The sequence below is a fragment of the Hemitrygon akajei genome, chromosome 4 (genome assembly GCF_048418815.1).
Source record: "Hemitrygon akajei chromosome 4, sHemAka1.3, whole genome shotgun sequence".
In the NCBI taxonomy this organism is placed as follows: Eukaryota; Metazoa; Chordata; class Chondrichthyes; order Myliobatiformes; family Dasyatidae; genus Hemitrygon; species Hemitrygon akajei.
The window spans coordinates 49,010,417-49,036,432 of NC_133127.1; positions in this window are offsets into that span (position 1 = coordinate 49,010,417).

The window sequence follows — 26,016 nt, forward strand, 5'->3', positions numbered from 1 at the left end:
TTAGTCTTATAGTCTTATAGTATTATGGCATGAAAACAGGCCCTTCAGTGCACTTAACCGTGCCATTTGCTCATTTTTGGCCCATATCCCTCAAAGCTGATCCTATCCACGTACTTACTCAAAGGTCTTTCAAAGTTGTGATTAAAGGCTAGATGCCAGTTAGGATGTAGAACATAGAAAGGTATAGCACAGGAACAGGCCCTTCAGCTCACAACATCTGCTCTGAATGTATGATTCATATCCCTGTGTCCCACATATTCATGAGTCTATCTGACAACCACCTAAATGGCACTATTGTTTTTGCTTCCACCACTCCTCCTGTCAGCCCAATCCAGACACCTGTCATTCTCTGCACTTCTCCTTTGAACTTTTTTCCTTCACCTTAAAAGCATGTCCTCCACTACTTGCCTCTCATAATCTTACAAGCTTTTATCTGTCTTTGAGTTAAACTCTTAGTAGCTTCCTTAGAAAAATTCCATGCTGACTTTCCTTAGTCAGTCTGCAGTGACATGCAGGCTGTCCCCATCATATTGTTGGGTTGTGGTGGTTGTTAACACAAATGGCAGATTTCACTGTATGTTTTGTAGTACATGTGATAAATTAATCTGAATCTGAAATCTGTTCCTTTTTATTGTTGCTTAAGCTTTCCTTATCATTAAAATGGATTGTCCTGTAGTTGCTGGGTTTATCTCTGTACTATTTTTGGACACTGATGTAACTTATTGCCGTCTCAATTCCACAGGCAGCACTCTTCAATCTATAGATATTTGGAAGATTATTGGCAGGGCCTATGTGATTTCCTCCCTACCTTTCCTCAGCAGCTCAAGAGTTCTAGCCGAGATTACAGAGATGGAGGAAGATAATATTTAGGGGAGATCTGAACACAAAGAGGACAGTTATAAATTTGACGCATTGTCTGTAGAGGAACAAATGGAGATTTTTAAATCTCTGCTTCTTATTGTAGGCTCACAAAGAACTGGGTCTTTGAGGTATTTAGATTAAATGGTGCAGGCAAATTGATCAATCTGGTATTGGCAAAGCTTTGCCCTTTGTTATATTTACAGGACATTGAATGGCAGAAGTATTTGCTATTTCATACAATCGGTCACTTTCAGCAAACAGAGTTGATGTGTTACAGTGTCCCCAGTTTGAACAAATACTACATGTGTCTTCTATTTCATTGGAGCATCAACTATGGAGGCCCTGTAAAATAAAATTTAACTGCTTTAGCTTAAACCAGGAGTATCCCCTTGCAGCAAAGCACAACATAATTAGGAAAAGACTAATAGCTCATTGGTTCACAACATTGTCCCTAGAACAGTGATGGCAAAGAACTTGCTAAAAATCAAAAGGTTCCTCTTGTCCAGAATTTCTAGACAATGGCCTTGTTTCTTTACATAGTGGTAAATTGGGATTTTCACGATTTACCATCTTCCAACTCATTAAATAATTGAATAAGATCTTCCTTTACTATGGAATTTAGTGGCTGTAAATCATTTATTCTCTAGAAGAGCCTTGAACACATCACCAAAATATTTCTGATTAAGCTCATCCACTGTGAGAGATATCAGTGGATTCTGAGTGGTTTGGCTAGAGTGGTGGGATGTACGTGGATGGGAGGGTCTTACCTCTTGTGAAAGAATCTAGAACTGTTTAAAATTAAGAATGTCACCCACTTAAAATGATGAGCTGATTTATTTTCTTTATTTAAGAATGAAGTGATTTATTTTCTTTCTCAGTGGGTTGAGAGTCTTTCTTAGTAGAAGTAGAGACTTTAAATATTTTTAAAGTAGAGGTGTAATATTTTGATATGCTAAGGGGTGCAAGGCGTAGAGAGAGTGCAGAGTTGAGATTAGAATTGTGATATTATTAAATGATGGAGCAAGTCTAAGGGGCTGATTGGCCTGCTAGTTCCCATTTTTTTTGTTCATGAGACCAGTGAGCAGACGTCCCATGCATTTCTTTATGGCTGAGACTGAGTAAACTTCTCCCTATTTGAAACTGGCATCTTTCTGATCAAATTTGGCAAGCTCAATCCTTACAGCCCATTGTTATTGCCCAGTAGCTCATAATAAACCAAGAATATTTCATTGTAGGAATTATTAAATGCTGATAATGTCTGTTTGGATGACTAACCGTACCATTGGCATTAAATTCTTTTGCAAGACTACCTGAGACAGCATTCTTCCAGCTCCATATACTTGGAGAATTTTATAATCATCTGACAGGTTGCTAATACGTACCAATAGGGAAATAGATTTCAATATGTCTAAAATTATGGATGTCTCCATCCAATAAAAGTAAGCTTCCTTCCTCATGAGCATTACTGATTATATGAGAATGATACAGTAATGATATTTAAATTAATCTGTAGCTGCTTTCGGCTGATAGCACTGACCAAATTTAAAGAGGCGGTTTTGGGGAGAGGTGTACTGATTGTTTTACAATGGCTCCTAAGGGTGTAGATGAAATGACCTGTTACTAAGACGTTTGTCTGGAAAGTAATTGGAACAAAGCTTTATATAGTTCAGCCTATGTTTAGATGTTTTGGAGGGTTAAACATTGCATGGTAGTTGAACTACTTGTTCACCTCTGTTCCAGTTTCATATCTTCCAGTGGTAGTCTACTCAACTCTTTACAAAAGTAAGACTTGTGTTAATATAGGGCTTTGAATGTTGCAAGACACCAGCGCACTCCAAGTCTATGTGGTGTTTTACTGTTTGGTGTCTCTCCTGATGAGGGAAACATGGCAGTCAATCTGTATACAGAACTAAGATTGTGATAATTCATCTGATTTCATTTGACTGTCTTGCTGTGGAATCCTCAGAGGCAGGTCATCTCAGTGACAGGAAACTTTGGAGTTTCTATGTTAAGCATGTATAGAATTCTCAAACATGCCTTCAGCTTCATTGTGTTATACTGGTGAATGCAGACTTCACATCAGTAAAGCTACAAAATCCAGACGTATGTATAATTCTTCCTGAAGGTCATCTGGGTGACATGTAAGTTATGCCTCCTGTTCCATAGCTGCTGCTTGTCCAGCGCTTATTGGCTTAATATCAGAATTTGTCAGGCTGGTGCAGTTGGCAGACATAATCAAACTTTATCTTCCACCTTCACCCAGTGGAAGCCTGGACCTTATCAATTCAATGAGCACCATGAAGATTATTGTGTCACTCCAGGAATTCCATGTGGTCAACTTTACAGAATTTGGCAAATTGCCCTGATTGTTGCAAAGTATCATGTATAAGGCTGATGACATGCTATTTCTTGTCATCCTTGATATACCGAAGGAAAATTTTAATTGTCTTGTATCTTTGGTATTACAGTATGAAGAGGTCAAGAGTAGCCTGAAGAATGATGATGAACATCTGCCTCATTAGAGTTAGCAATAGTTTCAATCTCCAAGTATAATTGGACATTGGTCAATGTGACATACACTGCATATTATAAGGTAGCTGCAAATAATACAGCTGATGACAGCATCAAGTAATTTGGAAGGAATTTTTTCAGCCTGTTCCCTTGTCAACTCTTACAATTTCTTATCTGCATGCTGTTTCTGCCCTTTGAATTTTTAACCATGTTTATTTTTTAGGCTATTTTATATCGAGCATCTTACAGACCTTAGATATAAATTCTGTTCCAGTCTCAGCATAGATCTGGACTTTATCTGACCATACAAAGCTGATCCAGCAATTTGGCAATCAAATTTATATCTCTTCCATGTTTTCTAAGATTGAAAGGGGAGCATTGTAGTTAAATCATTCAAATATTAATTTAGATGCCACCAGAGCAATAAATAAATTTTAAATAAACAGCATTCTTGGTGTTAGTGACCGTGGAACATTTAGATTTATGTAATATTAACAAAAACCCGTCTGGTTGACTGATGTCCTTGAGGGAATGAAATCTATTGTCCTCAACCAGTCTGGCCTACATTTGACTCCAGACCCACAGCAGTGTGATTGATGCTTATCTGTCTTTATCAAACGATCCAGAATGGCACAAAGCCAAGTTCCAACTTAGTGTTTGCTTGTAATGGATTAGTTTAAATAATGCACAGGTTCATTCTCATTAGTACTACCATTTCATATGTGAGTAACGACTATTAAATGTTTAGGGGATCATCTTAAAGTGTAGTATGAAGGAAGAAAGATGCGTTCTCTCTCTCTCTCCCCTCCCTCTCTCCCCTTCCCCTCTCCCCTTCCCCTCCCTCTCTCCCCTCACCTTCCCCCTCCTCCCTCTTCCCCTCTCCTCTCCTCCCCCTCCCCATCCCCTCCCCTCTCTCACTCTCCCTCCCTCTCTCCCCTCACCTTCCCCCTCCTCCCTCTTCCCCTCTCCTCTCCTCCCCCTCTCCCCTTCCCCTCCCCTCTCTCACTCTCCCTTCCTCTCTCCCTCCCTCCATCCCTCTCTCTTTTGCTAACAGCATCCTTCATTTAAGGATTGCCAACATACTTAAGGCAGCAGTTTTTAAATCACACAGTCTCATAAAGAGAGATGCACTGATTAAGAAATCAATTATCCATTTTACTGGTGTTGCTTGAGGGGAAAAAATTGACCATTTCATTAGCTCAATGCGAAAGGATTGATCTCTTCAATCAGACAGGAATCAGGACTGGCAAAGAGTACAGGTTCAAAGAGGCACAATCCTGCAATGACTTTTTCTCTACTTTTTCAGACAGACATGCTCAGTAACACTCCATGGAAAAGTCACTCTAAACTGGTTTCTTAACTTAGCATACCACCCCTGAGCCCTGCTGATAATCTAGGAGCTTGGCTTTTCCAACCAGAATATTGCTAGAGAACCCTTCCCATAGTTCCTTTCTTGTCTTGCTACCACAAACACCAACAACTTACAACTTCCTGGGATCCCTTAAAATAGTATTAGATAAGGATTTTTGCTTCCAGTGTATCTAAATTTTAATTTCATGTTGATGTCCCTTTCTGAGCAAATTTCTTTTTTGTGTGACCAATGATGACTCGTCCAAGGTTGATATTCAGGTCTGCTTGAGGGAGAAGTGAGTTATCAGGACAAAGGGAAAGAATGTAATTTTAAGAAGTTCATAAGTAACATGGATTGTAATCTCTGAAAAGCAGCACAACTAATCACTATGAATTATCTGATGTCAGTAAGGAGGACAACAGTCACATAACCAATATTGACTTTCCACACTTGGATTTATCATGCATAAAAAGTAATACACTTTGTTTCTCTGGTCGCCATTATATCAAAGTGGGAGTGATATGTAAAGATAACATTTCATATTGCATGCAATTTAGATGCTCCAGTTTAACTGGCCACTTGATAGCAAGGCAGCAGAATTGTGATGGAGTTTTATGTACAATGATTTTGGACAATATCACAGTGCAATAAAGTTTAATTCAGCAATAGGACATTATCCTGCTCATCTGATCAGACTGCCAATTATTTTTACTTTCCATCTGTGCATATTCAGTCCAAACACACAACCCCCTGGGTAATGATTTATCATTTTCCTGTGAAGTAGGTAGGTAATGTGATAATATGGCTGAAATGGCTTCTTTCTCTGACCCATTAATATAACAGCAAGACCTTAATGATGGCTGCTTACTGTATGTGAGTTTGAAATAGCATAAGTTGGGTCCCTTTCTGTGGACACTTTTAAAATTTACAAATATTACTGCTTTTGGGCTGATATTGTAAATTGTTTCAAAGGATCAGTGAAACCCACACTTTAAGTTATGAAATACTGACTGTGAACCTCCTTAAAACCGTCTTCTTTGACCAAGTTTCTGGCTTCTCGTATAACTTCCTTATGTATTACAGCATTGCATTTTGACAGATTATGCTTCCTTAAACCCTAACCCAGATGGTTTAAGGCACATGGGACTTCAAGGTTTGTTGTCTAATTGGATCCAGAATTGGCTTCATGATAGGAGATAAGTGGTAGTAGTGGAAGGATGCTGTTCTGATTGGAAGTCTGTGACCAGTGATCTCTCACAGTGATCAGTGATGAAAATGCTGTTGTTTGTGATATATATTAATGACTCGGATGTGAAAGTAAGAGGTGTAATTAGTAAGCTCGTGGATGACATGAAAGTTGGTGGTGTTGGGTAGCCAGGAAGCTTGTTTAAGGTTACAGAAGGATTCAGATCAGATAGAAGTTTAGATGCAATGTCATCAGATGGAATTTAATCCCAATAAGTGCAAGCTGATGCATTTTAGGAAGTTAAGTAGGAGTGGAGACATACACAGTAAATGGTAGGGCATGAATAAAAGCTGATAAACTGTGAGATCTTAGGGTTTAGGCATACAGTTCCCTGAAAGTGTCAATGCAGGCAGACAGGATGGTGAAGAAGGCATCTTTAATTACATCGAACGAACAGGGATTAGAACATAAAAGATAGGATGTTATGTTGCCACTTGACAAAACTCTGGTTAAACTGTACTATGAGTATTGTGCGTCTTCCTACACAAGAAAGAATATGGTTGTACTGGAGAAAGCGCAAAGTATATTTATCGAGATGTTGCTTGGATGTAAGGACTTGAATTACGATAGAAATTGGACAGGCTGGACTTCTGCTTGGAGTGAAGGAGGCTGAAGGGTGACTTTAAAGCGATATGTAAAATAATTAGGGGTATAGATAGGGTGGAGATTTAGAAACATTTTCCCATGGTAGAGGTATCAAAACAAGAGGTTTGAGGTGAGAGGAAGGAGTTTCTATGGGATATGAGGGAAAAGATTTCTTTACCCAGAGAGAGGTTGATATCTGTAACTTGCTGGAACTCAGTGGTGGAGTCAGATACAATCACCATAATTAAGAGATATGAAGTCAGCAAGGCATAAAGGATACAAACTCAGTGAGGGCTAACAGAATTGGTGTAGAATGGTAAGAAGGTCAGCATCCATGGAGAGGAATAAACAGTCTACATTTTGAGCTGAGACCCTTCATCATGACTGGAAAGAAAGGGGAATGAAGCCAGAATAAGAAGCTGGGGGAAGAGAGATGAGTAAAAGCTGGTATCTCTCCATAGATGCTGCCTTACTTGCTGAGTTCCTTCAGCATTTTGTGTGTATTACCAATTTTCCATATCTCAGGTTCCACAGTTCAGAGGTGAGAAAGTTTTTTAAAATATTGATCTGTAATAGGATTAACAGTCACCTGGAGGAAAACAGATAAATTAAGGAAAACTAACACTGATTTGTTAAAGGCAAATAGATTCATGGAATATTTTGATGAGCTAATAGATAAGAGGTTTGAGGTTTATAGTTTATGGTACATAGTTTATTATTGCCACATGCACCAAGATACAGTAAAAAGCTGACCCTGATCCTGGTAGGTAGTACGGGTTTTCAAGATTTTGTAACTTCTGGATGACAATGGGAAGAAGAGAGAATATTCTGGGTGGGAGGGGTTTTTGATTATATTGGTTGCTTTCTCAAGGTAGTGAATTTGAATTGACTTTTTTACTTACGTCTTTCATATACGTGAGGAGTAAAAATCTTTGTTACATCTCCGTCTGAATGTGCAATGTGAAATTATAGTAATTTATAATAAATAGTATGTACAACAGGACAGTCAATATAACACAGAAATGCAGTTGCGTCAGTATGAATTAAGCAGTCTGATGGCCCGGTGGAAGAAGCTGTTCCGGAGCCTGTTGATCTGCGGTACTGTTTCCCAGATGGTAGCAGCTGGAACAGTTTGTGGTTGGATGACTCAGGTCTCCAATGATCCTTTGGGCCTTTTTTTTACACACATGTCTTAGAAAATGTCCTGAATAGTGGGAAGTTCACATCTACAGATGCACTGGGCTGTCCACACCACTCTCTACAGAGTCTTGCGATTGAGGGAGGTACAGTTCCCATACCAGGCAGTGATGCAGCCAGTCAGGATGCTCTCAATCGTGCACCTATAGTAAGTTCTTAGAATCTGGGGGGGCCATACCAAACTTCTTCAACCATCTGAGGTGAAAGAGGTGCTGTTGTGCCTTTTCCACCACACAGCTGCTATGTACAGACCACGTGAGATCCTCGGTGATGTGGATGCTGAGGAACTTAAAACTGTTCACCCTCTCGACCCCAGATCCATTGCTGTCAATAGGGGTTAGCCTGTCTCCATTCTTCCTGTAGTCCACAACCAGCTCCTTTGTTTTTGCAACATTGAGGGAGAGGTTGTTTTCTTGACATCGGGGTTTTCCTGTGTCAGGGTGATGACTTCTTCACTGTGGGCTGCCTCATTATTATTTGAGATTAGGCCAATCAGTGTAGTGTCATCAGCAAATTTAATTAGCAGATTGGAGCTGTGGGTGGTGACACAGTCATGGGTATACAGAGAGTAAAGGAGGGGGCTTAGTACACAGCCCTGAGGGGCACCTGTGTTGAGGTCAGAGGGGCAGAGGTGAGGGACCCCACTCTTACCACCAGCCCAGAATCTGACAGGAAATCCAGGATCCAGCTGCACAAGGCAGGCTGAAGGCCAAGGTCTCTGAGCTTCTCATGGAAGTGTTATTGGATGTGATGCTGGTTTGCATGTTGGACTGGGATGTGTTCACAACCCTTGCAATTTTTTGTGGTCTTGGGCAGATCAACTGCTATACCAAGCTGTAATGCTTCCAGATAGGATGCTTTCTGTGATGTATGTGATAGGGTGCCACATATCAGGCTTCTGAAATTGAAATACACAGCATGAGAGGAACATTATTAACATGGATAATAAGTTGGCCAAGTCAGAGTTCACAGAGATTCCTGGAGAATGTTTGATTTTCAGATCAGGGGAGGGTATAAGATCATAAGGCATAGAAGCAGAATTAGGCCATTTGGACCATTGAGTCTGCTGCACAATTTGATCATGGGTGATTTATTTTTGCATTCAACACCAGTCACCTGCCTTCTCCCTGAATCATTTAACAGCCTTAATAATGAAGAAACTTTAAGTATACCCAATTACTCCGCTTCCACGACTGTTGGTGGCAATGTATTCCACATTTTCACCACCTTCTAGCTAAAGAACTTATTCCTCATTTCTGTACTAAAGGGACATCCTTCTGTTCTGAGGCTGTGCCCTCTGGTCCTACACTCTCCTACTATTTGAAACATCCTGTCCACTTCCACTATATCCAGGCCTTTCAATATTAACTCGTTCTTCTAAACTCCAGCAAGTACAGGCCAGAACCATCAAATGTACCTCGTTCGTTAACATTTTCATTCCTGGGATCATTCTCGTAAACCTCCTCTGCACCTTCTCCAATGTCCAATGTCTTAGGTAAGGGGCCAAAACTGTTCACAATACTCCAAATGCCATTTGACCGAAGCCTTACGATGTCTTAGCACTATATCCTCTGGAAATGATCATTAATACATTGCTTTTGTCTTCCTTTCCACTGATTCTGCCTGCAAGTTAACTTTTAGAGAATCTGCATGAGGACTCCCAAGTCCTTTTGCATTTCTGATTTCTGAAATTCATTCCCCCTTTAGCAAATATTCGACTCCTTTACTGCTTCTACCAAAGTGCAAAACCGTACACTTCACTATACTGTATTCCCTATGTAATGGCATTCCCCTGGACTGATGCTGGGGCTTTGCTCTTATTGTTCTACATTAATGAGCAATATTTGTGACAGCAAGCCATGAAATTCTAAGTGTGTGCAGATCACAAAATTTTGCAATATTGTGAACCCCAATCATACTAGCAATAGATTGCACTAGGATATAAAGCAGTTGGTAAATCGAACAGCCACATGGCAGATAAAATTTAATAAAGAAAATGTGAGTTGATAGAAAGAATGAGAGAAAATGTAGAATAAAGGTTGCTGTTCTAACATATTAGGGGGAAGATGTGGGGCATGGGGGGAGAGCAGGGACAATGGAGACTTGGGGTATGTGTAAGCCCAGAATTGTGAATGGCTTATTGATAGAGGCAAAGAGCATAAATGCAAGGAAATCATGCTGATTTTTATATATAAAATTGGTTTGGCTGCAGTTGAAGTAATGTGTTCAATTCTAGTTACCCCATTATAGGAAGGAAGACTTTAAAAAGTACTCTGGAATGATTTAGGAAAATGCTCCCAATTATGAGGGACTATATTTACAAGAATTGATTAGAGAAGCTGGAACAGTTTTCTTCAGAGAAGGGAAAGCTGAGGGGAGAGTAAATAGAAGTATATAAAATAGTAATGGATCCTGACAGAGAAAGATAGAGACTGTTTCCAGTGATTGAGTGGCGAAGGATGGGGGTTTACATGCATCAAATAAAGGGGAGGAGGATTAAGACACCAAGAAAGACTCTTCAATTATTTGTGGTTAGAATCTGAGATGCATTGTCTGCAGATGTGGTGGAAACAAGTTCCAATGTGGATTTCAATGGAGAATTAGATAAATATATGATGAGTAAAATTTTTAAGGTCATTAGGAAGGACTTCATGATTGGAATGGGAGAGTTGCTCTGGTAGAGGACACAATGAGCCTAACAAACTTCTGTACTATGACCATTCAATGATCCTATGAAATTAGGAGTGGTTCTGAATCCATTGAGCAATTGATTTGGGCGCTTCCTTGTAAAATTCTCTTTGGCGTGGTTGATGTGTTCTCAATGTCATTTGGATAGCCAACAACATCATAGGTCATGGAGACAAAGAGATTGCAGATGCTAGAATCTGGAGCCACATGCAAAATGCTAAAGGGTCCCACTAGCTCAGGCAGTATCTATGGAGGGAGTTGGACTGCTGACATTTCAGGTCAAGACCCATCCCTGGACTGAAAGGTAGAGGGGAGATAATATTAAAAAGGTGGGCAGGAAGGGGTAGGCAGGTGATAGGTGGGTCCAGGTGAGGAAGAGTGATAAACAGATGTGGAAGGGGTGGTTCTCTGGATTTCATTGCTACGGAGGGTTGTGGTGGTCAAGTCATTAGGTGTATTTAAGGCAGAGATTGATAAGAGGGTTAAGGTTTATAGGAAGAAAGCAAGAGAATGGGGTTGAAAGAAAAGTATCAGCCATGATTGAATGGTGGATCAGAGGCAATGGGGCAATTGACCTAATTCTGCTCCTATACCCTATGGTCCTATGGCACTGCAATTATTGTATTGATCCTTACACAACCTGTTTTCACCAAGATAATTTTCAGCAAATTTCTGCATCACAGATGTTACAGTTGTGACTGTGTGAGTAAACCACATTGTACAACAGATTTCCAAAACCTGGAAGTATTAGAATAATTAGTAGAATGACATGCCAGTCCATCTCACTTAAAGTGCTGCTGCTAACTCTGTTCTCTGCTTGCATCATGCTCCTCGCTTAGAATCTCTTGCAGCCCTCAAGAATGAAGCATTGTACTTGTATGTTAATTTATTCCGACACAATATGGATTAAGAGACTCAGGCTTGCCTGAGGAATCACCTGCCAGGAAAAGGACTTGTCCCTCTAAATAACCAGTACTGCTCTGAGTGAGGAATGAATTAAGAATTCAAAGCCGTGTCCTCCCTCGGAGAGAATTGAAGGATTTCATTTTGTTTCAACATCAGGCTACACGCTCAGAATCTCTTGCAGCCCTCAAGGCTGGAGATTTGTACCTGTATGTTAATTTGTATCAACACAATATGGATTGAGAGAGTCAGGCTTGCCTGAAAAATCACCTGGCTGTATATCTTTGCCGTGGGCCTGCAGCAAAGATTGTAATATATTGCAAGAAGATGCCATTTTAGAGTGGTCACTATATCAGCAGTGTGCCGAAACTCACACAGCAGCTGGAGGGGCCGGTGTTACTGAAAAGTGAGTAAACGATAAAGAAATCATTGTGCCTTAGCTGAGTGACACCTAGCACATGGTGAAGCTGAATGATATAACAAAATCTGCCAGGTGAGAAACTCTGATAGAAATACTACCTCCTGGAGAGATTAGATACAATAGCATTTTGATCAGACAATGGTGAATCTTTTTTTTGTTGCTGAAGTTTCAATTGACTTTCAAGCTTTGTGAATTTATGCGTATGGGAATTTAGGTCTGGAGGTTACATGGTATTCCAATAGGCATAGCTGTCACAGACAGTATGTGTGGAAATATTTCATCATGAAATTTAGCACAGGGACTTTTTTTTCCATGTTAATCACAGAATCACTGCACAATTAAGGTCATTTTCCACATCATTTCCAGGCTAGAAATGTTCATGGCCTTCCTGTTTATGACTTCTCAATACAGTCAAATCCATCTCTGCGTCCTTACTTTCCAGCTCTCTTCCAAAGCCATTACCTTTTGCGTCCACCCTGAAAAATCAAGTCATCTCTTGGAACAGAGTACTAGGCAAGATTATCAGGGAGTGCTTCAAGTGAAAGTGCATGTTGCAGAGTCAGTTAAGAGTATCTGTTCCTCTTCTTCCAGATCTGAGTGGAAAGTGAGTAAATTGGCTGCCTTCAGTGCCTTGTCACACATTCCTGCATTCAAGTACATAGAATGAATGCAAAGGCCTGTAGTAGTACACATTTACACCTTCTCTCCACAGAAACCTGTTTACACACTAAGCATAAACTACTTTTTTCTCTCTCCAAACATGTTGCCTGACCTGCTGAGAAATTTTTTTGCAATTCTTTTCTTCAGAATTTTGCTTTTACATAATACTTTTAACTATTTGACATACTCAAGATTCTTCAAGACTTCAAGTTAATTATTTAGAATGACGATCAACAAGCAGTTGATGAATTATATTTATAACTTGTTTTTTATTTCCATTATAATTATAAAAGAGAAAAAATCATTGAGATTAGTAATGGGGTTAAGCCGCATCACCTTCACAATTAAACAGACTTGTACTTTTGAGAAAGATAGCTCAGGATATAATAGAAACTTATAACAATGAAATTTGAAATTTATAACAATGGTGTTAGGTGATGGGCTAAATCTTCTTGGATCTGGTCCACATCCCACTTTTGCCTCCTGTAGAGAGCTGCAAGACAATAAAAGATTCTATTTTGCACTTCCAACATACTGGAAGTTTAAGTAAATCCAGAAGTGTAGTGGGAAATTGGATATATGCTGCCACATTAGATTGACAGAGCGAATTGCCTTCTCAAACTCTGGCTTGATGACAATGCTGCCTAAGGAAGATGAAAAATCTCACAATTATTGCTTCATTCTTTAACATAACATGACTTAAAATTGATGTTAAGAGAAGTGCCTTTTTAATATGGTGATGAATAACAACTTTTGATTGATAATTGGGCAATTAATTTACAAAGCCTGGAGTTGATCACATGGGAAGGTTAAAGACGTTGGCATCCACATCGATGTATGGACAGATGTTGTTTAGCAAACAAAGTATACATTCATATTCTGAAATCAAGGATTTTGAAACTGATTCAAATCACTGAAATTTAATAGTAAGTTTATGTGTCTCTCTTCTCACTTAGGCATGACAAATTTTTATTATGTTTGAACTAGACTATAAAAACTGTCTTTTTCCTATTCTAAATAACATTTGTGTGTGCGTACTGTATGTGTGCATTTTTTGTGTATCTAAATGTAAATTCAGAGATAGTAGTCTCTGCTCACGCTGTCTATAAGAATCGTGTTGCAGCTTATAATATAGCAGGGAATTACTGATCCCATCATTGGGGATTTATTTATGTTCACTACCAGAACACCCATAAGAATAGCATGAAATTAAACAGTATTTACACATTTTTAAAATACTCAGCAGATAATAAAATCTTTCTAATAGTAATACTCTTGTGTTTCAAGGAAGTAAGAGATGAAGGAAGACTCATAATTATAATTGTGGAATGGGAGGGAAGGTAAGTGTTAAATACTACAACAGTAATAATATTTCTAATAATTGGAGCAATTTTAATGAATCAGGACAGATTTATATTTCTGGCATATGTCGTGAATTGTGTTGTTTTGCAGCATTGTAATACATAATAATTTTTAAAGCTATAAATTACAATAAGAAATATATAAAGGGCAAAACAATTGTGAGGTAGTATATACAGGTTCATTGTCCATTCAGAAATCTGTTGGCAGAGGGGAAGAAGCTGTTCCTAAAATGTTGAGTGTTTGTCTTCAGGCTCCTGTACCTCCTCCTTGATGGTAGCAATGAGAAGATGGCATGTCCTGGGTGATAGGGTTCCTTAATGAAGGGGTATCACCCTTTTTGCCTTTTGAAAATCTCCTTGATGTTGGGAAGGCTAGTGCCCATGATAGAGCTGACAGAGTTTACCACTTTCTGCTGCTTTTTCCAATCCTGTGCAGTGGCCTCTCCATACCAGATGGTCCTGCAACCAGTTAGAATGATCTCCATGGTATGTCTGTAGAAATTTGTGAGCCTTTGGTGACATATCAAGTCTCTGCAAGCTCCTAATGAAGTATAACCACTGTTGTACCTTCTTTGCAATTGCATCAATATGTTGGGCCCAGGATAGATCTTCAGAAATGTTGACCCCCAGGAACAAGAAAATGCTCATCCTTTCCACTGCTGATACCTCAATGAAGATTGGTATGTTCCCTCGACTTCCCCTTCCTGAATTCCACAATTAATTCCTTGGTCTTACTGATGTTGTAGCCAGTGGTGTAGTGGCATCTGCACCAGACTTCAAGGCGAGTGTTCCTGTGTTCAAGTGCAGCTGGTTCCTTGCACACTTTCCATCTGTGTTGGGTTGAGCATTGAGCTAGCAACTCAGCCTCATAAAAAAACAGGCAAAAATCCTAAAGGAACAACAAGATTGCCAACCAAAGTGCCACAAGGTGCAGAAAGGAACAATTACTGATGCTGAGTGCAAGATTGTTGTTACATCACTCAAGCAGCTGATCTATCTCACTCTTGTACACCTCCTCATTACCATCAGAATTTCTACCAATAATAGTTGTGTTATTGGCAAATATATAGATGGTGTTTGAGCTGTGCCTACCCATACAGTCATGGGTGTAGAGAGAGTAGAGCAGTGAGCTGAACACACATCCTGGATATGAGCCAGTGTTGATTGTCAGCAAGGAGGAGATGCTATTTCCAACCTGCACTGACTGTGGTCTCCTGATGAGGAAGTCAAGGATCCAGTTGCAGAGAGATATAAAGAGCCTCAAGTTTTAACATGAAATAGTCTAGATCACTAACATTCCACTTTTGTCCAATCCATTGGGAGAGCAAATCATCACAAGTATAAAGGGGATATGGTCTTACAAATGTACCAGACATTGCAAAGTTGTCTGTGGTGAAAAAACAAGCACATTGAAAAATGCAATGTAATCCTGAACATGTTTGAAATCTAAGAATAATATAGTTTGGAAATAGGATGTAATCTTCCAGGGAAGATGAAAATGTTGCAGTGGTAGATAAAATAATCAGAAAATTTATGAGACAGTTCACTGTGTTTATGCTGATTAATAAATACTGACCCATCTTCCTTCTATATTCTCGTTCTCAGTCTGTGACCTTACACATCATGTCTCCTCCCTACTTTTTAAATGTGATTCTGCTTGATGCCTCTTCCTCCTTTCTAGACACACTGATCTAGATCTTTATTCCCCTTTGAGTGAAAATGTTTCTTCTCATCTCCTCGGCAACCCTTCTCTTATTTACTTTGACTATATGCTGATCCTCTGAAGCAGACACTTCCTTCATATTTCCTTCATTTGGCTCCTGGTAATTTTATCAATCTCAATTAATCTCAGTCTGTGGGGTATGTGAGAAGTCTGGGAGACCTCCAGTCTCCCAGGTAAACACATCTGCACCAGGTACACTGAGTTGCAACTCCTGAGAGAACGTATTAAGGAAATGGAACTGCAGCTTGAAAACCTTCGACTCGTATGAGAGAATGAGAAGATGATAGACAGGAGCTATAGGGAGGACGGTCACCACTAGGCTTCAGAAGACAGGTAAATGGGTTACAGTCAGGAGAAGGAAGGAAAATGCACAACCAGTACAGAGTACACCTGTGGTCCTTCCTTCCCCTCAATAATAAGTATATTGTATATTTTAGATACCATTGAGGGAGGAGCCACAGTGACTGAGTCTCTAGCACTGAGTCTGGTGCTGTGGTTCAGAAGAGCAGAGGTGAAGAGAACTGCAGTGTTGATAGGAGATTCCTTAGTCTGAGGAACAGAGGCAAGGGCGCAATAGAGATATCCGGATGTTATATTGCCTCCCTGATGCCAGGAACAAGGATGTTTCAGATCAGCTCCATGGCATTTTCAAGGGTGAGGGTGAGCAACCTGGAGTCTTGGTACATGTTGGCATGAATGGCATAGGTAGACAAGGTGAGGGGGTCCTGAAGAGATCATTTAAGGAGCTAGATAGAAGCTGAGAAACAGGACCTCCAAGGAAGTACTCTGTGGATTGCTGTCTGTACCATGTGCCAGTGAGGGTAAGAGTAAGATGATTTGGCAGGTGAATGTGTAGCTGAGGAAAAGGAGCTGGTGGCAGTGGTTCAGATTTATGGATCATTGAGATATCTTCTGGGGAAGGCACAACCTGTACAAAAGAGATGAGTTACACCTGAACCCAAGGGAGTCCAGTATCCATGCAGGCAGGTTGGCTACAGTAGTTCAGGAGGGCTTAAACTAATTTGTCAGGGGGATGGGAACCAGAGTGATAGTGCTGAGATGAGGGAGTTGATATGTAGTATCTACTAACAGAGGTGATATGTAGTAAGACTCCTAGCAAGGAGAGGCTGATAATAATGCAAAATTGTAGTCAACAGGATGAGTTGCAATGTAAAAGGCAGACAAGATCGAAAAGAGTGAACACAGGATTGAAGGTGTTATATTTGAATGCACACAGTATATAGAGTAAGGTAGATGAAGTTGTAGCACAGTTATAAATTGGCATGTATAATCTTGTAGGCATCACTGAATCATGGGTGACAGAAGATTATAGCTGGGTGCAGCTTAATGTCCAGGGATACACATTGTATTAAAAAGTCAGGCAGGCAGGCAGAGGAGTTGGTGTTGCTCTATTGGTACAAAAAAATGAAATCAAATCATTAGAAAGAGGTGACATGGAGTCGGAAGATTATGGATCATTGTGGATAGAGCTAAAGAACTGCAAGGGTAAAAAGACCCTTATGAGAGTTGTATACAAACCCCCAAACAGTAGTAAGAATGGGGTCTACAAATTACAATGGGAGGTAGAAAATGCATGCCAAAAGGGTAATGTCACAATAGTCATGGGGATTTCAATGTGCAGGTAGATTGGGAAAATCGGGTTGGTGCTCGATCCCAAGAGAGGGAATTTCTAGAATGCCAATGAGATGGTTTCTAGAGCAGCTTGTGGTTGAGCCCACTAGGGGATCAACTATTCTATACTGGGTGTTGTGCAAGGAACCAGAATTGATTAGAGAACTTAAGATAAAAGAACCCTCAGATCAAATTCATCCTGAAATTTGAGAAGATGAAGCTAAGGTCAGATATATAAGTATTACAAAGGAGTAAAGGGAATTACAGAGACATGAGAAAGAAGTTGGCCAGAATTGATTGGAAAAGAACACTGGCAGGGATGATGGCAGAGCAGCAATGGCTGGAATTTCTGGAAGCAATTTGGAAGGCATCGGATATATACATCCTCAAGAGGAAGAAGTCTTCTAAGGGCAAGATGACACAACTATGGCTAACAAAGGAAGTTAAAGACAACATAAAAGCCAAAGAGAGGGAATATAATAGAGCAAAAAATAGAGGGAAGTTAGAGGATTGGGAAGCTTTCAAATACCAAGAGAAGGCAACTGTAAAGTCATTAAAAAGGTAAAGATGGAATACAAAAGTAAGCTAGTCAATAGTATTAAAGAGGATACCCAAAATTTCTTTGGATACATAAAGTGTGAAAGAGAGGCGAGAGTGGACATCTGATCATTGGAAAATGATGCTGGAGAAGTAGTAATGGAGGACAAGAAAATAGCAGATGAACCGAATAAGTATTTTGCATCAGTCTTCACTGATCCTAGCAGTATGGTGGAAGTTCCAGGTGTCAGGGGTCATGATGTGTCTGAGGTTATCTTTACTAGGGAGCAGATTCTTGGGAAACTGAAAGGTCTGAAGTCACTTGGACCAAGTGGTGTACACACCAGTGTTCTGAAGGAGGTGGCTGAAGAGTTTGTGGAGGCATTAATAATGATATTTCAAGAATCACTAGACTCTGGAACGGTTCTGGAAGACTGGAAAATTGCAAATGTCATTCCACTCTTCAAGAAGGGACAGAGGTAGAAGAGAGGAAATTATAGGCCAGTTAGTCCAAACTCAGTGGTTGGGAAGATATTAGAATCAATTGTTAAGGATGTGTTTTTGGAGTATTTGGAGGCACATGATAAAATAGGCCATAGTCAGTATGGTATCCTCAAAGGAAAGTCTTGCCTGACAAATCTGTTGGAATTTTTTTGAATAAATAACAAGCAGGATAAAGAAAGGAGAATCAGTTGATGTTATGTGCTTGGATTTTCAGAAGGCCTTTGACAAGGTACCACACATGAGGCTGCTTAACAAGTTATAAGCAGAAGTTAGGAGTGCCTACAGGACTGCTTTGAATCAGTGGACTGGACTGTATTCAGGGATTCACCTTCGAACCTGGATGAATATGCTGCAGTTGTTACCGACTTCATTAAAACCTGTGTGGATGAGTGTGTGCCCACAAAGACTTACTGAACATTCCCAAGGCAAAAGGAGGTACATTGTCTGCTGGAGGCTAGATCTGTGGCATTCAAGTCTGGTAACCCAGACCTGTATCAGAAAACCAGGTATGATTTGCGAACAGCTGTTTCAAGGGTGAAGAGACAATTTCAAATGAGGTTGGAGTTAACATCAGATGCACAGCAGCTCTGGCAGGGTCTGCAGGACATTATTTTCTACAAAGCAAAACCCAATAGCATGAATGGCAGTGATGCTTCACTACCAGATGAACTCAATGCCTTCTATGCACGCTTTGAAAGGGAGAACACAATTATAGCTGTGAAGATCCCTACTGCACCTGATGACCCTGTGATCTCTGTCTCAGAGGCAGATGTTAGACTGTCTTTAAAGAGAGTGAACCCTCGCAAGGTGGAAAGTCCTGATGGAGTACCTGGTAAGGCTCTGAAAACCTGTGCCAACCAACTGGCAGGAGTATTCAAGGACATTTTCAACCTCTCACTGCTACGGGCAGAAGTTCCCACTTGTTTCAAAAAGGCAACAATTATACCAGTGCCTAAGAAGAATGATAGAGCTGCCTTAACAACTATCGCCTGGTAGCACTCACATCAACAGTGATGAAATACTTTGAGAGGTTGGTCATGACTAGACTGAACTCTTGCCTCAGCAAGGACCTGGACCCACTGCAATTTGCCTATTGCCACAACAGATCAACGGCAGATGCAATCTCAATGGCTCTCCACATGGCTTTAGACCACCTGGACAACACAAGCACCTACGTCAGGATGTTGTTCATCAACTATAGCTCAACATTTAATACCATCATTCCCACAATCCTGATTGAGGAGTTGCAGAACCTGGGCCTCTGTGCCTCCCTCTGCAATTGAACCCTCAACTTCCTAACCCAAAGACCATAGTCTGTGCGGATTGGTGATAACATATCCTCCTCGCTGATGATCAATGCTGGCGCGCCTTAGGGGTGTGTGCTTAGCCCACTGCTCTACTCTCTGTATACACATGACTGTGTGGCTAGGCATAGCTCAAATACCATCTATGAATTTGCTGACAATACAACCATTGTTGGTAAAATCTCAAGTGGTGACGAGAGGGCATACAGGAGTGAAATATGCCAACTAGTGGAGTGGTGCCACAACAACAACCTGGCACTCAATGTCAGTAAGCTGAAAGAGCAGATTGTGGACTTCAGGAAGGTTAAGACGAAGGACCACTCACCAATCCTCATAGAGGAATCAGATGTGGAGAGAGTGAACAGCTTCAAGTTGCTGGGTGTCAAGATCTCTGAGGATCCAACCTGGTCCCAACATATTGATGTAGTCATAAAGTAGGCAAGACGGTGGTTATACTTTATTAGGAGTTTGAAGAGATTTGACACGTCAACAAATACACTCAAAAACTTCTATAGATGTACTGTGGAGAGCATTCTGACAGGCTGCATCACTGTCTGGTATGGAGGGGCTACTGCACAGAACCAAAAGAGGCTGCAGAAGGTTGTAAATCTAGTCAGCTCCATCTTGGGCACTAGCCTACAAAGAACCCAGGACATCTTTAGGCAGCGGTGTCTCAGAAAGGCAGTGTCCATTATTAAGGACTTCCAGCACCCAGGGCATGCCCTTTTCTCACTGTTACCATCAGGTAGGAGGTACAGAAGCCCGAAGGCACACACTCAGTGATTCAGGAACAGCTTCTTCCCCTCTGCCATCTGATTCCTAAATGGACATTGAATCTTTGGACACTACCTCACTTTTTTTTAATATACATTATTTCTGTTTTTGCATGTTTTTAAAAATCTATTTAATTTATGTAATTGATTTACTTGTTTATTTATTATTATTATATTTTTTATCTTATTTATTTGTTTTCTCTGCTAGATTATGTATTGCATTGAACTGCTGCTGCTAAGTTAACGAATTTCACGTCACATGCTGGTGATAATAAACCTGATTCTGATTTCTGATTCTGGTATTACAAGAATGATTGGGAATAAAGGGAGCCTTTTCTGGTTGGCTGCCAGTGACTGGTGGTGTTCCTCAGGGGAATGTGCTGGGACTGTTTATTTTTACGTTATATACCAATGATTTGGATGACAGAATTAATGGCTTTGTTGCAAAGTTTGCAGAAATTACAAAGATAGATGAAAGGGCAGGTTGTTTTGAGGAAGGAGATAGGCTACAGAAGGACTTAGACAGACTAGGAGAGAGGGCAAAGAAGTGGAAACTGGAATACTGGGTTGGGAAGTGTATGGTCATGCACTTTGATAGAAGAAAATGAAAGGATAGATTATTTTGTAAATGGAGAGAAAATACAAAAAAAAAACTGAGATGCAAAGGGACTGGGAAGCCTTTGTGCAGGACTTCCTAAAGATAATTTTTCAGGCTGAGTCTCAGTAGTCTGAGGAAGGCAAATGTGATGTTAGCATTCATTTCTAGGAGACTAGAATATAAAAGCAAGGATGTAATGTTGAAACCTTATAAAGCACTGGTGAGGCCTCACTTGGTGTATTGTGAGCAATTCTGGGCCCCTTATCATAGAAAAGATGTACTGAAATTGGAGAGGGTTCAAAGGAGAATCATGAAAATGATTCTGGGTTTGAATGGCTTGTCTTAGGAAAAGCACTTGATGGCTTTGGGTGTGTATTCACTGGAATTCAGAAGAATGAAGGGTGACCTAACCGAAACCTATTAAATGGTGAAAGGTACTGATTTAGTGGATATGGAGAGGATGTTTCCTATGTTGGGAGAGTCTAAGACCAGAGGACACAGCCTCAGAATAGAGGGGTGTCCTTTTAGAGTGAAGATGAGGAGGAATTTCTTTAGCCAGAGAGAAGTGAATCTGTGGAAGCCAAGTCTGTATGTATACTTAAGGCAGAGGTTGATAGATTCTTGGTTGGTCAGAGGATGAAGGGATACAGGGAGGAGGAAGGAGATGAGGGCTGAGAGGGAAAATGGAGTAACCATGATGAAATAGTGGAGCAATCTTGATAAGCCACTTGTCCTGATTCTGCTCCTATATCTTATGATCAATGTGGTGTATAGGATGCTAATAAGCTAATGATCCTTTATTCTGGATTATGCTGATCTCCTTGATGATTGTTAGAAAATCCTCAGGGGTCAGAAATTGGACCAATTTTAGTGTGAAAGTTATTTGCCACTTGCCAGTTCTCGACCAAATGTTGTCTAGCAATAAACTCTTCTGGCAGAGTTTGTCATCAGTTAAAATTGATACCTGTACCAGGCTGGACTCCTGAGAAGATTTTATTAGTCATATACGCCAGGAAAGTACTAAATCCTTTGTCTAGAAATGTTGAGGATGATTGGGCATAGAACGTTGCCCTGTGGAATTGCTGCTGTGATAACCTCAGATCGGGATGGTTGACTTCCAATTACTACAACCATCATCTTCATTTGAGTTCCAACTCCAACTATTAATGTGTTTCCTTCTATAAGCCTTCAGTTTTATCAGGGCTCCCTGATGCCAGACCAAATCAAGTGCTGCATTGACATCAAAGGCCATCAGTCAGCAACTCATTTTTAGTGTTCATCTCTTTGGTTCATCTTGGACCAGGTCCATGATGAATCCTGGAGTCAAGTACTCCAGGCACTGTTTTCCATGAGCATATTATTGTTAAGCATTTCTTGGTAGTACTGTTGAGAACACCTTTCATTAATCTGCTAACGACTGAGTGATGGGTGGTAATTATCTGGCTTGGATTTATCCTGTATTTTTGTGAACAGACTATAACTGATGAGCTTTGCACATTGTTAAGTAGATGTCAATGTTTTAACTGCACTGCTAGAGCTTGGCTAGAGGTACAAATCATTCCGGAACCCAAGTCTTAGGTAGTAGAGCTAGGATGTTGTCTGATTTGATGACCTTTGTTGTATCTAGTATTCTCAACAACTTCATGATATCTTGTGGGGTGAATTGAAATAGTTGAAGACATACTTCTGCAACAGTGGAGATCTCAGGAGGAAGCCAAGTTCAACACTTCAGGCTGAACTTGGTTGAGAAAGGTTCCCCATTGACTTTGTGCTCATGCTGTGCCACATCATCAATGAGGATGGAGATATCCTTGGAACCTCCTCCTCCTAGATATTTAATTGTCTGTCACTACTCACAGCTAGATATGGTGGGGTGGAATGGTAGAGACTTGCTTTACTGCATTGGTTGAGGCATCACATTTTTATTCATATTTCCATATGATTTGGATGGCAATTATTTCACCCATTGCATTTATGCCAACACTCAGAATGATCCTTCAATCCCACTCCTGTACTTGTTTCTCACCCTCTCATATATGGCATTCCAATTAGTCCCACTCCTTTAAATTCCCCTATCCCTGTCACATAGCTCCAAATTCTCTGTGTCTCCAGTTGCACTGAGATAATTCACAGTAGTCATGTCTTTAGAAAGTGGTAGGAAACTGGAGAACCTGGAGAAAATTTACTGATGATACAACTATTGTTGGTAGAATCTCAGCTGGTGACGAGAGAGCGTACAGGAGTGAGATATGCCAACTAGTGGAGTGGTGCCACAGTTACAACCTGGCACTCAACATCAGTAAGACGAAAGAGCTGATTGTGGACTTCAGGAAGGGATCAGAAGTGGAGAGATTGAGCAGCTTCAAGTTCCTGGGTGTCAAGATCTCTGAGGATCCAACCTGATCTCAACATATTGATGCAATCATAAAGAAGGCAAGATGGTGGTTATACTTTATTAGGAGTTTGAAGAGATTTGGCATGTCAACAAATACACTCAAAAGCTTCTGTAGTTATACCATTGAGAACATTCTGACAGGCTGCATCATTCTCTGGTATGGAAGGGCTACTGCACAGGACCGAATGAAGCTGCAGAAGGTTGTAAATCTAGTTTGTTCCATCTTGGGCACTAGTCTACAAATTTCCCAGGACATCTTTAGGGAGTGGTATCTCAGAAAGACAGCGTCCATTATTAAGGACCTCCAGCACCCAGGGCATGCCTTTTTCTTACTGTTACCATCAGGTAGGAGGTACAGAAGCCTGAAGGCACACACTCAGCGATTCAGGAACAGCTTCTTCCCCTCTGCCATCTGATTCCTTAATGCACATTGAAGCTTTGGATACTACCTCACTTTTTAAATATACAGTATTTCAGTTTTTGCACAGTTTTAAAAAGTCTTCAATATATGTAATTGATTTATTTGTTTATTATTATTTATTTTATTTTATTTTTCTCTCTTGTATATATTATGTATTGCATTGAACTGCTGCTGTGAAGTTAACAAATTTCACATCAGATGCCAGTGATAATAAACCTGATTCTGATTCTGATTCTGAAACCTATGCAGTCTCTTGGGGTTTAGTTATTGAATATGGTTTCTGCGGTTTAACACATCATCTCCTGTTGCAGATTCAGATTTATTTATCACACTTACATTGAAATATACAGTGAGATGTAATGTTTGCAGTAACAACTGGCACACCAAAGGATGTGCTAGGAGAAAATAACACCATCTTCACCAGTGTCAACATAGCATGCCTACAATGTTCCACAGAAAACAAAAGCTGCAACAACAACAATAACAAAACAACGACTGCAAACAAGCCCATTTCAGTCCCTCCCAGCCTTCATCAGATTGGCACATCATTGATAAATACACCAACCACTGCTCCTAGCTTGCCCTTCTGCCCTCCTAACTGAAGCTAGACTGATGCCATGGTTTATTGTGATGGGAGAGTGAGGGACTTGTTGAGCTGCGGTTGAGGATTGCCATGATGTGCTTGCTATTGTTGGTCCACAGAGTCTTGCTAATCCCTTGTTCTGACTTCGTTTTGAATGTTTCTCAAGTCGTACTCCTGTCAAACCACACATCATGAATGATTTCCTTATGACAAGGAAGGAGGCCAGTCAGCTCATTCAGACTATGCCATCCCTCAGAACAATCCATCAGTCCCACTCCATTCCTTCATCTGCCTTGCTCTTCAGCTCTTACCCAATGATTCCCATTATCACCTTTCTTACTTAGGTTTCCATCAGTGTTTTTAGTACAGACTAGATGGGCTGAATAGCTGTTTCTATCCTGTAGTGCTCTCTGACTCCCTGAATCTTTAATCATCCTCTCTGCTCTCTCTACCTTTATTCTCTGCTCCCCCTACCGCCTGGCTCCTTCAACTGTTCTTCCTTCATGCCTCCTCAGTCAACTAATCATCTACTAGCTCCTGTCCCACCACCCTCCCCACTCTCCTCTTTATACTGGCTATCTTCCCCCTCTGTTCTCAAGGTCTTGACAGTTCTTTTCCGCCACTGATGTTGCTCATCCATTGAGTTCCTCTAGCAGATTTGCTTTCCAATCCCACTTTTTCACTTATTTCTCCATAAGTTACACTCTCACACATTCACAATCTGCCCCAGACACACACTGACAGCTACACCTTCTGTAACTTGTCCAGCTTCATCAGAACCGTTGGCTCCAGAGATCTGATGTTACAGGTAGAACAAAGAAAGCTTTGACAAAATGAGAAATGAAAAGGTAGAAATACCCTGCATTCACTCCATTGGTAATTCATGCACATTTTCTTCCCCCTACAAAATGTTCTTTTTCAATTACTGTATAATCATGCTTTATAATATTCAGCATTGTAATCATGCAAAACATCAATCACAAACTTTCAGATAGAATGGTTTCAAGAGAGTAATGAATTTCAATTGTCATTCATCAATGAATAGTTAGCAGGAAGCTGATGTTAATGGATTGGCCGTTTACCCATGAGGTTGGGAATCCTGTGCTGATTCATGGGTTGCAATAATTTCTCAGCTGCTTTCCTTGAATGGACTTCCACTGGTTAAATTGCCGCTGGATAAACCCAGCAAGGCTTAATAACAAGCCAATTTATTTAAATGAAGATGAATGGGGCTGATGTACGAGGGAATAGTATCGATAAAGACAATAGTTGGCATGGACTTGATGGACAGAAAGAAGGTGTTTCTGATCTGTGAATTAATTTACATAATTGATTTTTTTTATATATGTTTAAGTGTTTTGACATAGAACAGGAACTAGAGCTCAAGAATATGTCCTTCGATATAGGTGGTAATTTTAAATAGTTTTAATTCTTAATTCATTCTTGTTATTTATTTATATTTGATCGTTTGTGAATGGTCAAATAAATTTGAATACAGGGAGCAGTTCACTAACCTGGGGTTGTGACCTAGCTAGCAGCTAGTTTGTTCAATCCTTTTTTAAGGGCAGGGCCCTGTCACAATGCAGGATCTCACTACTCTGGATCGGAATGGCTTCTGCAACCAAATTCCGACGATAGGTTCTTCCATACTTACAAAACTCCACAGCAAGTGCACCTTCCATCGTGATACCTTCATAGCTTTAAAAAAAAACTCCAGCAAATTTCATCACACTGTTTGATGCTTTGCAGCAGTTCTCTGTAC